General features: G+C 43.8%; 1 protein-coding gene across 4 annotated transcripts in view; it reads right to left on the bottom strand.

The window, feature by feature from the left end:
• The window catches only part of LOC123770978 (uncharacterized), a 101,832-nt gene extending 87,470 nt beyond the window's left edge, over positions 1-14,362 (bottom strand). The window contains exons 1-2 of one of the 4 annotated variants that reach the window (XM_069309412.1): positions 14,299-14,362; positions 8,233-8,510 (exon numbers count right to left, since the gene is read on the bottom strand). The gene's annotated coding sequence lies outside the window, so the exon portion shown is untranslated. Of the gene's footprint in view, positions 1-8,232; positions 8,511-12,604; positions 12,672-14,298 lie in introns of those variants that run through there. The other 3 variants (XM_045763140.2, XM_069309410.1, XM_069309411.1) reach the window with 3 other exon arrangements.
• Positions 14,363-14,598: the final 236 nt, after the last annotated feature.

Here is a 14,598-nt window from a genome sequence, read left to right as displayed (position 1 = left end):
AGAGTTTTTTCGTAAATTTTTTCGGAAAAATTTCTTTTTACATTTCTAGTTTATTTTTTCCCCTCTATTTCTCGTATACGAACTTACATGTTAACCGACGGGTCTCGTCCCCAAGGGGTTCGGAAACCAAGTGGTGCTCTGTATATATATATATATATATATATATATATATATATATATATAAATATATATATATATATATATATAAATATATATATATATATATATATATATATATATATATATATATATATATATATATATATATATATATATATATATATATATATATATATATATATGTCGTACCTAGTAGCCAGAACTCACTTCTCAGCCTACTATTCAAGGCCCGATTTGCCTAATAAGCCAAGTTTTCCTGAATTAATATATCTATTATAATTTTTTTCTTATGAAATGATAAAGCAACCCTTTTCTCTATGTATGAGGTCAATTTTTTTTTATTGGAGTTAAAATTAACGTAGATATATGACCGAACCTAACCAACCCTACCTAACCTAACCTAACCTATATTTATAGGTAAGGTTAGGTTAGGTAGCCAAAAAAAGCTAGGTTAGGTTAGGTTAGGTAGGTTAGGTAGACGAAAAAACATTAATTCATGAAAACTTGGCTTATTAGGCAAATCGGGCCTTGAATAATAGGCTGAGAAGTGCGTTCTGGCTATTAGGTACGACATATATATAAATATATATATATATATATATATATATATATATATATATATATATATATATATATATATGCGAACAAGCCTGAATGGTCCCCAGGACTATATGCGAATGAAAACTCACACCCCAGAAGTGACTCGAACCCATACTCCCAGAAGCAACGCAACTGGTAACTACAGGGCGCCTTAATCCGCTTGACCATCACGGCCGTCAAAAGGAAGTGATAGCCGAGGCTATTTGAGCCACTTCCCCGACGGCAACTCGGATGGTAATCTTGGGCATAGCATTTCACCAAATCACCTCATTCTTTGGGGCACACGTGAGGAACACAAATGCGAACAAGCCTGAATGGTCCCCAGGACTATATGCGAATGAAAACTCACACCCCAGAAGTGACTCGAACCCATACTCCCAGAAGCAACGCAACTGGTAACTACAGGGCGCCTTAATCCGCTTGACCATCACGGCCGTCAAAAGGAAGTGATAGCCGAGGCTATTTGAGCCACTTCCCCGACGGCAACTCGGATGGTGTAGTTACCGTAACTACGTAACTGGTAACTGGTAACTGGTAAGTAACTGGTAACTACGCCCTGTAGTTACCAGTTGCGTTGCTTCTGGGAGTATGGGTTCGAGTCACTTCTGGGGTGTGAGTTTTCATTCGCATATAGTCCTGGGGACCATTCAGGCTTGTTCGCATTTGTGTTCCTCACGTGTGCCCCAAAGAATGAGGTGATTTGGTGAAATGCTATGCCCAAGATTACCATCCGAGTTGCCGTCGGGGAAGTGGCTCAAATAGCCTCGGCTATCACTTCCTTTTGACGGCCGTGATGGTCAAGCGGATTAAGGCGCCCTGTAGTTACCAGTTGCGTTGCTTCTGGGAGTATGGGTTCGAGTCACTTCTGGGGTGTGAGTTTTCATTCGCATATAGTCCTGGGGACCATTCAGGCTTGTTCGCATTTGTGTTCCTCACGTGTGCCCCAAAGAATGAGGTGATTTGGTGAAATGCTATGCCCAAGATTACCATCCGAGTTGCCGTCGGGGAAGTGGCTCAAATAGCCTCGGCTATCACTTCCTTTTGACGGCCGTGATGGTCAAGCGGATTAAGGCGCCCTGTAGTTACCAGTTGCGTTGCTTCTGGGAGTATGGGTTCGAGTCACTTCTGGGGTGTGAGTTTTCATTCATATATATATATATATATATATATATATATATATATATATATATATATATATATATATATATATATATATATATATATATATATATATATATATATATAAATATATATATATATATATATATATATATATATATATATAAATATATATATATATATATATATATAAATATATATATATATATATATATATATATATATATATATATATATATATATATATATATATATATATGTCGTACCTAGTAGCCAGAACTCACTTCTCAGCCTACTATTCAAGGCCCGATTTGCCTAATAAGCCTAGTTTTCCTGAATTAATATATTTACTATAATTTTTTTCTCATGAAATGATAAAGCAACCCTTTTCTCTATGTATGAGGTCAATTTTTTTTTATTGGAGTTAAAATTAACGTAGATATATGACCGAACCTAACCAACCCTACCTAACCTAACCTAACCTATATTTATAGGTAAGGTTAGGTTAGGTAGCCAAAAAAAGCTAGGTTAGGTTAGGTTAGGTAGGTTAGGTAGACGAAAAAACATTAATTCATGAAAACTTGGCTTATTAGGCAAATCGGGCCTTGAATAGTAGGCTGAGAAGTGCGTTCTGGCTATTAGGTACGACATATATATATATATATATATATAAATATATATGTCGTACCTAGTAGCCAGAACTCACTTCTCAGCCTACTATTCAAGGCCCGATTTGCCTAATAAGCCAAGTTTTCCTGAATTAATATATTTACTATAATTTTTTTCTTATGAAATGATAAAGCAACCCTTTTCTCTATGTATGAGGTCAATTTTTTTTATTGGAGTTAAAATTAACGTAGATATATGACCGAACCTAACCAACCCTACCTAACCTAACCTAACTTATATTTATAGGTAAGGTTAGGTTAGGTAGCCAAAAAAAGCTAGGTTAGGTTAGGTTAGGTAGGTTAGGTAGACGAAAAAACATTAATTCATGAAAACTTGGCTTATTAGGCAAATCGGGCCTTGAATAGTAGGCTGAGAAGTGCGTTCTGGCTATTAGGTACGACATATATAAATATATATATATATATATATATATATATATATATATATATATATATATATATATATATATATATATATATATATATAAAACTCTGAACTGTAATGCTAATCCTGACCTTAAATGCTTCCTCGAGGGCTATAACAGAACTCCATGGGCACCACACTAGAAACAAATATCTATTTGGTATTCGAAGAGTGCAACTTAACAAAACTAGAAATGATCTGCAAATGCAAGTCCCAAAATGTTGAATGACCTTCCCAATCACATCAATGCCTTGCCTGCCCCTCTCATAACCAGGTTAAGAGAAAAACTAAGTACAGTAGAACAGCCCGCCTGCTTTCCTACCTCTCACTGTATTTCCCACTTCTAAACTTCCCTTCACCTTTGCCTCTCCTTCCTCTTCACCAAAAAAAAAAAAAAAAAAAAAAAAAAAAACTAATAAACTCAATGCAACCTACCTAACCTCCAAAATGCCAACCTATGTCTTGCTATTATCAAACATTAAAGTGATTAATGATAACCTGTAAGGATTAATGCAGTTCCCGCAGTGGTAAAGCACACACCCGGCGCTTTGTGATCACTTTGGCCTAGGTTTGTATCCTGACCAGGGAGGGTTGACTGGGCACCAATCCTTAACTGTAGCCTGTGTTCACCCAGCAGTGAATGGGAACCTGGTTGTTAAATGATTTGACAGGTCGTATTTAGGGGAAAATTGAGATTAAGGACCTGCCCGAAATGCCATGCGTAACAGTGGCTTTATAAGAATGTAATAACTCTTGTAAGACTAACTTGGAAAACTGCTAATATCTGCGATATATAAATTGAAAGAAAACTGTAGTCCATCTGTTTATTTAGTTAAAATTTATATTTGCTGTTCTGTTGCAATTTCTGCTGTTCCATTCAACATGCAATTATTGTCATTCTTTTTTTTCTACTCCAGTTCATTTTCATGCTTTTGCTTCAGTTAGTTTCAAGTCTTAGTTTTAAGCTTTATCCTCACTTTGGCATGAAATGCTGTGCGTATTAGTGACTTTAGGCACAGTATATACTAGCTCTATCTAGAAATCCAACTTTCTGGTTGTAACTTATTTTGTATGTATGTACTTTTACCCAAATAAAGTATTATTATTATTATTATTAAAGTATTATTATTATCTACAGGAAAAACACCTGCATTGGAGAAAGTTCAACACCAGGCAACAAAAATCATTCCAGAACCAAGTCAACTCTCACACCAGGAACAGTGAAGGGCCACAGGGCTAACACTGTAAACCAGGCATGACAGGGCTAATCTCATTGAAACAAACATTCAAAATACTGAACAATTTGGACGATGTTGAACCAGACAACTCTTCAAAAGGTCACATGTAACGCAAACAAGGAACAACAGTTTCAAGCTCAACAAGCCACAACATAGGACTGAAATCAGGAGATGCTTTTTCACCCATAGGGTTATAAACCCATGGAACCACCTACCCACAAAAGTCGTAATTGGCAAAACTCTGTTGAATTTGAAAATCCAGCTTGAATTTGAAAAAATCATCAGGACAAATGAGGGAACCTTTGACAAGCTGCCAGCTTCTTGTCCTCATTGAGGCCACTAGAGTGTTTGTGGTCATTGATTTACCTGAAGTGAATTCAGTTGGTAAACAAAACCATGGTTAACCCTTGTGTTGCTCAGGGCTAATTAGCATTTGTAACCCACAGGCGCACACCAAAAAAAAAATATATATTTTTTCTTGTAAACATATGTTGTTGAATATGACCGAAAAGGTAAGATTAATAATTCTAACACGAATCTTCTCAATATTTCTTATGTTTTTCTTCACTGTCGGTGGTATAATAAAAATAATTCTCCAAAATTCATTTTTAATTGTCTGACTCCTGAACGCTTTTCGTAATTCGTATTACATTTTCAAAGACTTAATTTACACACAAATTCTTCATTCTTATACGCTATTGGATGAGGTGATATGGTATAAAAGTTTTGGGTGAGGTGACAAACACAAAACAGAACACGAAACAATGGGTATAAATTGGATAAGTGAACATATGAATGGAAATAACTGCAGAAGGTCTATTGGCCCATACTTCCTCTTGCTGCTTCCATATTGGTTCGGGGTCTTGAAGTAGATAGAATATAATTGTGCATTAATTGGCTGTTGATTGCTGGTGTTGACTTTTTGATATGTAGTGCCTCGCTGATGTCAAGCCGCCTGCTATTGCCATACCTATCGATGATTTCTGTGTTGTTTGTTAAGATTTCTCTGGTGATGGTCTGGATGTGAGAAGACATTATGTGTTCCTTGATGGCTCCCTGTTGCTTATGCATTGTTAGTCGCCTAAAAAGAGACGTTGTTGTCTTGCCTATATATTGAGTTCTTTGGGACTTACAGTCCCCAAGTGGGCATTTAAAGGTTGGTCTCCTTCAAGGCGTTCTACTTGGTGTCTGGCGAGTTTTTCATGAATAGATTGGCCGCTTTTTTGGTTTTATAATAAATTATCAATTGTATTTTCAGATTTTTGTCTGTAGGGATGACGTTCCTATCAACAATATCTTTCAGGACCCTTTCCTCCGTTTTATGAGCCGTCGAAAAGAAGTTCCTGTAAAATAGTCTAATTGGGGGTACAAGTGTTGTGTTGGTTGACTCTTCAGAAGTTGCATGGCATTTTACCTTTCTTTTTATGATGTCTTTAACGAAACCGCTAGAGAAAACGTTGTTGACGTTGTTGCCTTACCCTACAGAGTTCTTCATCGACTTCTTTCCATCCTGAGCTGTGGCTTAGAGCACAGCCGACGTAAGCATTGACAACACTTCTCTTGTACCTGTCTGGGCAGTCACTATTGGCATTGAGGCACATTCCTATGTTTGTTTCTTTGGTGTAGACTGCAGTATGGAAGCCTCTGCTCCTTTCCGTGACTGTTACATCCAAAAAGGGCAGCTTCCCATTGTTCTCCATCTTGTACGTGAAACTCAACTTGAGTTTCACCTCATCCAATAGAGTATAAGTACGAAGAATTTGTATGTAAATTAAATCTTTGAAAATGTAATACGAATTACAAAATGCGTTCAGGCGTCAGACAATTAAAAAATGAATTTCGGAGAATTTTTATTTTTATTATCACCGACAGTGAAGAAAAACATAAGAAATATTGAGAAGATTCGTGTAAAAATTACTAATCTTACCTTTTCGGTCATATTCAACAACATAATAAAATGTGTGAATTATTGCTGTACTCAAAAATTATGGTGTGCATATTGTTAATTAAATTTTTATGTTCATCAAAAAGCGAACAAATACTTTGTCGGTTATTACACTATATACACAGGTTATATATAAGTATCTGCATGTTTTGTTCACCATAACGAACCACTAAGTTGCTATTATGAGTCAAAAAGCAATGCGGAGTGACCACTCGCCAGCCACTTGCTGCCACTCACTCCCTCAAAACCTCACTCTCCCATTCTCCTCCCACCATACTGTTTTTGCATTTATTCACTATATACAGACATTATATATAAGTATCTACATGTTTTGTTCACCACAACTGTACAACTAAGCTGATTTAGTTAGTTCAGGCACTATGAGACGTCGCTACATACAGTGAGCTAGCGACTGCCTCCCTCGCACATTCAAGGTCAGACACACTAAAATATCTCCCCCAACAATACTGTTTGTGGTGTTATTACACTATATTCACACACATTATATATAAGTATCTACATGTTTTGTTCACCACAACTGTACAACTAAGCTGATTTAGTTAGTTCAGGCACTATGAGACGTCGCTACATACAGTCAGCTGGCGGCTGCCTCCCTCACACATTCAAGGTCAGACACACTAAAGTTTCACCCCCAACAATGCTGTTTGTGGTGTTATTACCCTATATTCACACACAATATATATAAGTATCTACATGTTCTGTTCACCATAACTGTTCAACTAAGCCGATGAACACCACACCAGAAACAAATACCTATTTGATATTCCAAGAGTATGACATAATCAAACTAGAAATTCTTTACAAATCAAGGGACCTCGAATGTGGAATGACCTCCCAATTATGTTAAAGACTGTACCTCTCCCAACTTGTTTAAGATAAAAACTAAGTACTACCTAATTAATTCCATGTAACCTACCTCACCCCCAAAATGTCAACCCATGTCTACTATTTTAAATAATGCTGTTTGTTGACCAAATTGTATTTTTGCTATTTTTTCTGCCATGTTTCCCCTCCTTTTTTTCATTTTTGTTTTTTTTATTTTCTCAACACAATTTATACTTTAATCTCAATTAGTATTAAGTTTTAGTCTTGAGTGTTTTTCCTGCCCAAAACGCTTTGCGTAATAGTGGCTTTAGGCATTGTATGTACTAGCTCTATCTATAAATCCATCAAATTTTTTATCTCACCTTGTATGTATGTACTTTACCTGAATAAATATTTGTATTTGTTGGTATAGTGCCCAAAGAGCATAGTGGCCACCCCTACCAACATGACCAATCATGCAGATGTTGCCACACCCATCACCAAAATGGCTTCTCCCCCACACTCCTTTTGCTGTTATTACACTGTATATACACGTTATATATAATTATCTACATACGTGTTCACCATAACAAACAACTAAGTTGGTATGCTGAGTGGCAGTGGCAGCCAATGGCAGCCCGCCACTGGCTGCTACTTCCTCCCTCCCTCACCTCACCAGACTCGCCACCATTCTCCTCCCACAATACTGTTTTTGCTTTTATTCACTATATACAGATGTTATATATAAGTATCTGCATGTTTTGTTCACCATAGCGAACAACTAAGCTGGTATAGTGAGTCCAGACAGTAAAAGGTGGTCACACAGAGTCAGCAGACAATGCTACCTCCCTCCCCACCAAGATTACTCCTCCCACTACAGTGCTAATTATTACAACAATCCTGCTATTATCAGAATCCTGGTCATTTTTATCACAGTCAGGGGTCTTCTGTAATAATATCATCACTAAATAATAGCATGAACATATATATTATGGCATTTTTAGGCAATGCTGTGGTCACAAGCTGAACAGCAATCCTGTAAGCTCATGCTGTGTGCATCAGGCATGGTGGCTAACTCAATACCGAGGCCCTCACACCCGGGAATTTGGCCCATGAGTTTTTAAAAAATGGTGTCTGTTTACAAGAGCCCTGATGAAGGTGTGGTGAACCCTGTGTATCCGCGGGCCGTTTAAATCTTGCATAGCACTCCAACACGTCATATGACGTGATGTGCAATTTATAACGTTGCGCAGTTTAAGGGTTAAAACAAAGAAAATAAAGAGTCATGCTAACCTGAAGGAATGTAAATGAAGACATGTGGTGAGTGGGGGTACTGCAAGGGTAGTAGTGATGCAAGGGGGGGGGTTTAAGCTTGTGCCTCCAATGCTACATCACAGGAGAGCCTGATTAGTTTCTTACATTACAATGGCCCATCTCCATCAGGTGTATCCTCGCCAGCCATACTTAATCAACATTCCGATAGAACACGTTCTCGCTATGGTTGATCGACAGACTGCAACTGGGGAACTTTCACGTTAACTGCTGCGGACACTCGTAGCTCGGAAGAAGTGCTGCAGGAGAGAACACACTAACTTATTATGATTCTAAGTTTTCCTCAAAGTTGTATGACAATATACTTCATTCTCCAATATGGTTATTATTTCCATAAATAAATGCTAAATTATTTCAATGCATGTGAGGTATGCTACTTTCCTTATTTTTTTACTCCCAGTCCCAAAGCCATCCCAAAATGAAATTTATTCAGTACCAGAGAGCGAGCACATTTAACTGTATAACATTTTTTACCATGAAATTAGCAATACACATTTTTATATATTCAAGGTCAAAAAACAAAGAATAAAGTATGTGATCTTCAAATGAAAAAATTCCATATTTAATGTTAATCTATTTTAATGAAAACAATGATTCCTTTGATTCAAAACAGACATAATAGGAAGGTTCTACTTTAATTAGAAGCAAAGTTACGACATTTTTGTTGTTATTGAATTTGTATGCAAAAAGTGTGTATATTTTTTATCACATTAGCACTAATGCTGAATATATTTGTCAAATTTGCAATGCATCACTGAGTGCTACAATTTTTCCACAATAAACGAGTTCATAAATTTTCCATAATACGAAAGTAAATTACTTTGAGTCCTCTATCATATTACCAAATTTCATGAAAACCTAGAGTGATGAAAAGTAAAATTGTTGTGGTGATTTCACATGCAATGACAGGCAGGCTGTTGAGCCAAAAGGAAGGCCTAAATATCAGGCAGGCTGGCTGACTGACTGACTGCCTAAATATCAGGCAGGCAGGCTGACTGACTGCCTAAATATCAGGCAGGAAGGCTGGCTGACTGACTGCCTAAATATCAGGCAGGCAGGCTGGCTGACTGACTGCCTAAATATCAGGCAGGCAGGCTGGCTGACTGACTGCCTAAATATCAGGCAGGCAGGCTGGCTGACTGACTGCCTAAATATCAGGCAGGCAGGCTGGCTGACTGACTGCCTAAATATCAGGCAGGCAGGCTGGCTGACTGACTGACTGCCTAAATATCAGGCAGGCTGGCTGACTGACTGACTGACTGCCTAAATATCAGGCAGGCTGGCTGGCTGGCTGACTGACTGACTGACTGACTGCCTGCCTAAATATCAGGCAGGCTGGCTGACTGACTGACTGCCTAAATACCAGGCAGGCTGGCTGACTGACTGACTGCCTAAATATCAGGCAGGTTGGCTGACTGACTGCCTAAATATCAGGCAGGCTGGCTGACTGACTGACTGCCTAAATATCAGGCAGGCTGGCTGACTGACTGACTGCCTAAATATCAGGCAGGCTGGCTGGCTGACTGCCTAAATATCAGGCAGACTAGCTGACTGGCTGCCAAAATATCAGGCAGACTGGCTGATTGACTAACTGGCTGCCTAAATATCAGGCAGGCAGGCTGGCTGACTGACTGACTGACTGCCTAAATATCAGGCAGGCTGGCTGACTGACTGACTGATTGCCTGCCTAAATATCAGGCAGGCTGGCTGACTGATTGACTGACTGCCTAAATATCAGGCAGGCTGGCTGGCTGACTGACTGCCTAAATATCAGGCAGGCTGGCTGACTGACTGACTGCCTAAATATCAGGCAGGCTGGCTGACTGACTGACTGACTGCCTAAATATCAGGCAGGCTGGCTGACTGACTGACTGACTGACTGCCTAAATATCAGGCAGGCTGGCTGACTGACTGACTGCCTAAATATCAGGCAGGCTGGCTGACTGACTGACTGCCTAAATATCAGGCAGGCTGGCTGACTGACTGCCTAAATATCAGGCAGGCTGGCTGACTGACTAACTGCCTAAATATCAGGCAGGCTGGCTGACTGACTAACTGCCTAAATATCAGGCAGGCTGACTGACTGACTGCCTAAATAACAGGCAGGCTGGCTGACTGGCTGCCTAAATATCAGGCAGGCTGGCTGACTGACTGACTGATTGCCTAAATATCAGGCAGGCTGGCTAACTGACTGCCTAAATATCAGGCAGGCTGGCCGATTGACTGACTGCCTAAATATCAGGCAGGCTGGCTGGCTGGCTGACTGACTGACTGCCTAAATATCAGGCTGGCTGGCTGGCTGACTGACTGACTGCCTAAATATCAGGCAGGCTGACTGACTGACTGCCTAAATATCAGGCAGGCTGACTGACTGACTGCCTAAATATCAGGCAGGCTGGCTGGCTGGCTGGCTGACTGACTGATTGACTGACTGCCTAAATATCAGGCAGGCTGGCTGGCTGACTGCCTAAATATCAGGCAGGCTGACTGACTGACTGACTGCCTGCCTAAATATCAGGCAGGCTGGCTGACTGACTGAGTGACTGACTGCCTAAATATCAGGCAGGCAGGCTGACTGACTGCCTAAATATCAGGCAGGCAGGCTGACTGACTGCCTAAATATCAGGCAGGCAGGCTGACTGACTGCCTAAATATCAGGCAGGCAGGCTGACTGACTGCCTAAATATCAGGCAGGCAGGCTGACTGACTGCCTAAATATCAGGCAGGCAGGCTGACTGACTGCCTAAATATCAGGCAGGCAGGCTGACTGACTGCCTAAATATCAGGCAGGCAGGCTGACTGACTGCCTAAATATCAGGCAGGCAGGCTGACTGACTGCCTAAATATCAGGCAGGCAGGCTGACTGACTGCCTAAATATCAGGCAGGCAGGCTGACTGACTGCCTAAATATCAGGCAGGCAGGCTGACTGACTGCCTAAATATCAGGCAGGCAGGCTGACTGACTGCCTAAATATCAGGCAGGCAGGCTGACTGACTGCCTAAATATCAGGCAGGCAGGCTGACTGACTGCCTAAATATCAGGCAGGCAGGCTGACTGACTGCCTAAATATCAGGCAGGCAGGCTGACTGACTGCCTAAATATCAGGCAGGCAGGCTGACTGACTGCCTAAATATCAGGCAGGCAGGCTGACTGACTGACTGACTGACTAAATATCAGGCAGGCAGGCTGGCTGACTGACTGACTGACTGCCTAAATATCAGGCAGGCTGACTGACTGACTGATTGACTGCCTAAATATCAGGCAGGCTGACTGACTGACTGATTGACTGCCTAAATATCAGGCAGGCTGGCTGGCTGACTGACTGACTGCCTAAATATCAGGCAGGCTAGCTGGCTGACTGACCGACTGCCTAAATATCAGGCAGGCTGGCTGACTGACTGACCGACTGCCTAAATATCAGGCAGGCTGGCTGACTGACTGACTGCCTAAATATCAGGCAGGCTGGCTGACTGACTGACTGACTGCCTAAATATCAGGCAGGCTGGCTGACTGACTGCCTAAATATCAGGCAGGCTGACTGACTGACTGACTGCCTAAATATCAGGCAGGCTGGCTGACTGACTGACTGCCTAAATATCAGGCAGGCTGGCTGACTGACTGACTGCCTAAATATCAGGCAGGCTGGCTGACTGACTGACTGACTGCCTAAATATCAGGCAGGCTGGCTGACTGACTGACTGCCTAAATATCAGGCAGGCTGACTGACTGACTGACTGCCTAAATATCAGGCAGGCTGGCTGACTGACTGCCTAAATATCAGGCAGGCTGACTGACTGACTGACTGCCTAAATATCAGGCAGGCTGGCTGACTGACTGACTGCCTAAATATCAGGCAGGCTGGCTGACTGACTGACTGCCTAAATATCAGGCAGGCTGGCTGACTGACTGACTGCCTAAATATCAGGCAGGCTGGCTGACTGACTGACTGCCTAAATATCAGGCAGGCTGGCTGACTGACTGACTGCCTAAATATCAGGCAGGCTGGCTGACTGACTGACTGCCTAAATATCAGGCAGGCAAGCTGACTGACTGACTGCCTAAATATCAGGCAAGCTGACTGACTGACTGCCTAAATATCAGGCAAGCTGACTGACTGACTACCTAAATATCAGGCAAGCTGACTGACTGACTGCCTAAATATCAGGCTGGCTGGCTGGCTGACTGACTACCTAAATATCAGGCAAGCTGACTGACTGACTGCCTAAATATCAGGCTGGCTGGCTGACTGACTGGCCAGATAAGAGAAATGAAGCAAGAGTAGGAGCAGGGAGTAGGTACCTGCAGGGAGCAGTGAGAGAGGGGTGCGGGTACCTGGAGGGAGCAGTGAGAGAGGGGGTGCGGGTACCTGGAGGGAGCAGTGAGAGAGGGGTGCGGGTACCTGGAGGGAGCAGTGAGAGAGGGGTGCGGGTACCTGGAGGGAGCAGTGAGAGAGGGGGTGCGGGTACCTGGAGGGAGCAGTGAGAGAGGGGGTGCGGGTACCTGGAGGGAGCAGTGAGAGAGGGGGTGCGGGTACCTGGAGGGAGCAGTGAGAGGGGGTGCGGGTACCTGGAGGGAGCAGTGAGAGAGGGGTGCGGGTACCTGGAGGGAGCAGTGAGAGAGGGGTGCGGGTACCTGGAGGGAGCAGTGAGAGAGGGGTGCGGGTACCTGGAGGGAGCAGTGAGAGAGGGGTGCGGGTACCTGGAGGGAGCAGTGAGAGAGGGGGTGCGGGTACCTGGAGGGAGCAGTGAGAGAGGGGTGCGGGTACCTGGAGGGAGCGGTGAGAGAGGGGTGCGGGTACCTGGAGGGAGCGGTGAGAGAGGGGGTGCGGGTACCTGGAGGGAGCGGTGAGAGAGGGGTGCGGGTACCTGGAGGGAGCGGTGAGAGAGGGGGTGCGGGTACCTGGAGGGAGCGGTGAGAGAGGGGTGCGGGTACCTGGAGGGAGCGGTGAGAGAGGGGGTGCGGGTACCTGGAGGGAGCAGTGAGAGAGGGGTGTGGGTACCTGGAGGGAGCAGTGAGAGAGGGGTGCGGGTACCTGGAGGGAGCAGTGAGAGAGGGGGTGCGGGTACCTGGAGGGAGCAGTGAGAGAGGGGTGCGGGTACCTGGAGGGAGCAGTGAGAGAGGGGTGCGGGTACCTGGAGGGAGCAGTGAGAGAGGGGTGCGGGTACCTGGAGGGAGCAGTGAGAGAGGGGTGCGGGTACCTGGAGGGGGCAGTGAGAGAGGGGTGCGGGTACCTGGAGGGAGCAGTGAGAGAGGGGTGTGGGTACCTGGAGGGAGCAGTGAGAGAGGGGTGCAGGTACCTGGAGGGAGCAGTGAGAGAGGGGTGCGGGTACCTGGAAGGGGGCAGCGAGAGAGGGGTGCAGGTACCTGGAGGGAGCAGTGAGAGAGGGGTGCAGGTACCTGGAGGGAGCAGTGAGAGAGGGGTGCGGGTACCTGGAGGGAGCAGTGAGAGAGGGGTGCAGGTACCTGGAGGGAGCAGTGAGAGAGGGGTGCGGGTACCTGGAGGGAGCAGTGAGAGAGGGGTGCGGGTACCTGGAGGGGGCAGCGAGAGAGGGGTGCGGGTACCTGGAGGGGGCAGCGAGAGAGGGGTGCGGGTACCTGGAGGGGGCAGTGAGAGAGGGGTGCGGGTACCTGGAGGGAGCAGTGAGAGAGGGGTGCGGGTACCTGGAGGGAGCAGTGAGAGAGGGGTGCGGGTACCTGGAGGGAGCAGTGAGAGAGGGGTGCGGGTACCTGGAGGGGGCAGTGAGAGAGGGGTGCGGGTACCTGGAGGGAGCAGTGAGAGAGGGGTGCGGGTACCTGGAGGGAGCAGTGAGAGAGGGGTGCGGGTACCTGGAGGGAGCAGTGAGAGAGGGGTGCGGGTACCTGGAGGGAGCAGTGAGAGAGGGGGTGCGGGTACCTGGAGGGAGCAGTGAGAGAGGGGTGCGGGTACCTGGAGGGAGCAGTGAGAGAGGGGTGCGGGTACCTGGAGGGAGCAGTGAGAGAGGGGTGCGGGTACCTGGAGGGAGCAGTGAGAGAGGGGGTGCGGGTACCTGGAGGGAGCAGCCGCCGTCGCCTCTACACACAACATTAACGAACGTGTCCCGACGCTGCCAGATTTTCACTCCAACATAATTATTTAACGTTTATTGATATATTTATTTGTTTATTTATATATTTATTTATTTATTCACTTATTTATTCATTTATTTATTATTTATTTATGTATACAAGAAGTTACTCTGGGTTAATGAGAGCGCATAGCATTATGTACAAGAATGTAACAACTCTTGTATATATCTAAAAAAAAAAATGTGTTTACAATTCATGTAAAGCCAATAGTATGTACAGCA

Source organism: Procambarus clarkii, chromosome 65 (genome assembly GCF_040958095.1).
Source record: "Procambarus clarkii isolate CNS0578487 chromosome 65, FALCON_Pclarkii_2.0, whole genome shotgun sequence".
Classification (NCBI taxonomy): domain Eukaryota; kingdom Metazoa; phylum Arthropoda; class Malacostraca; order Decapoda; family Cambaridae; genus Procambarus; species Procambarus clarkii.
The sequence above is the reverse complement of the archived record's forward strand: the minus strand, read 5'-3'. Positions and strand labels throughout refer to the sequence as shown.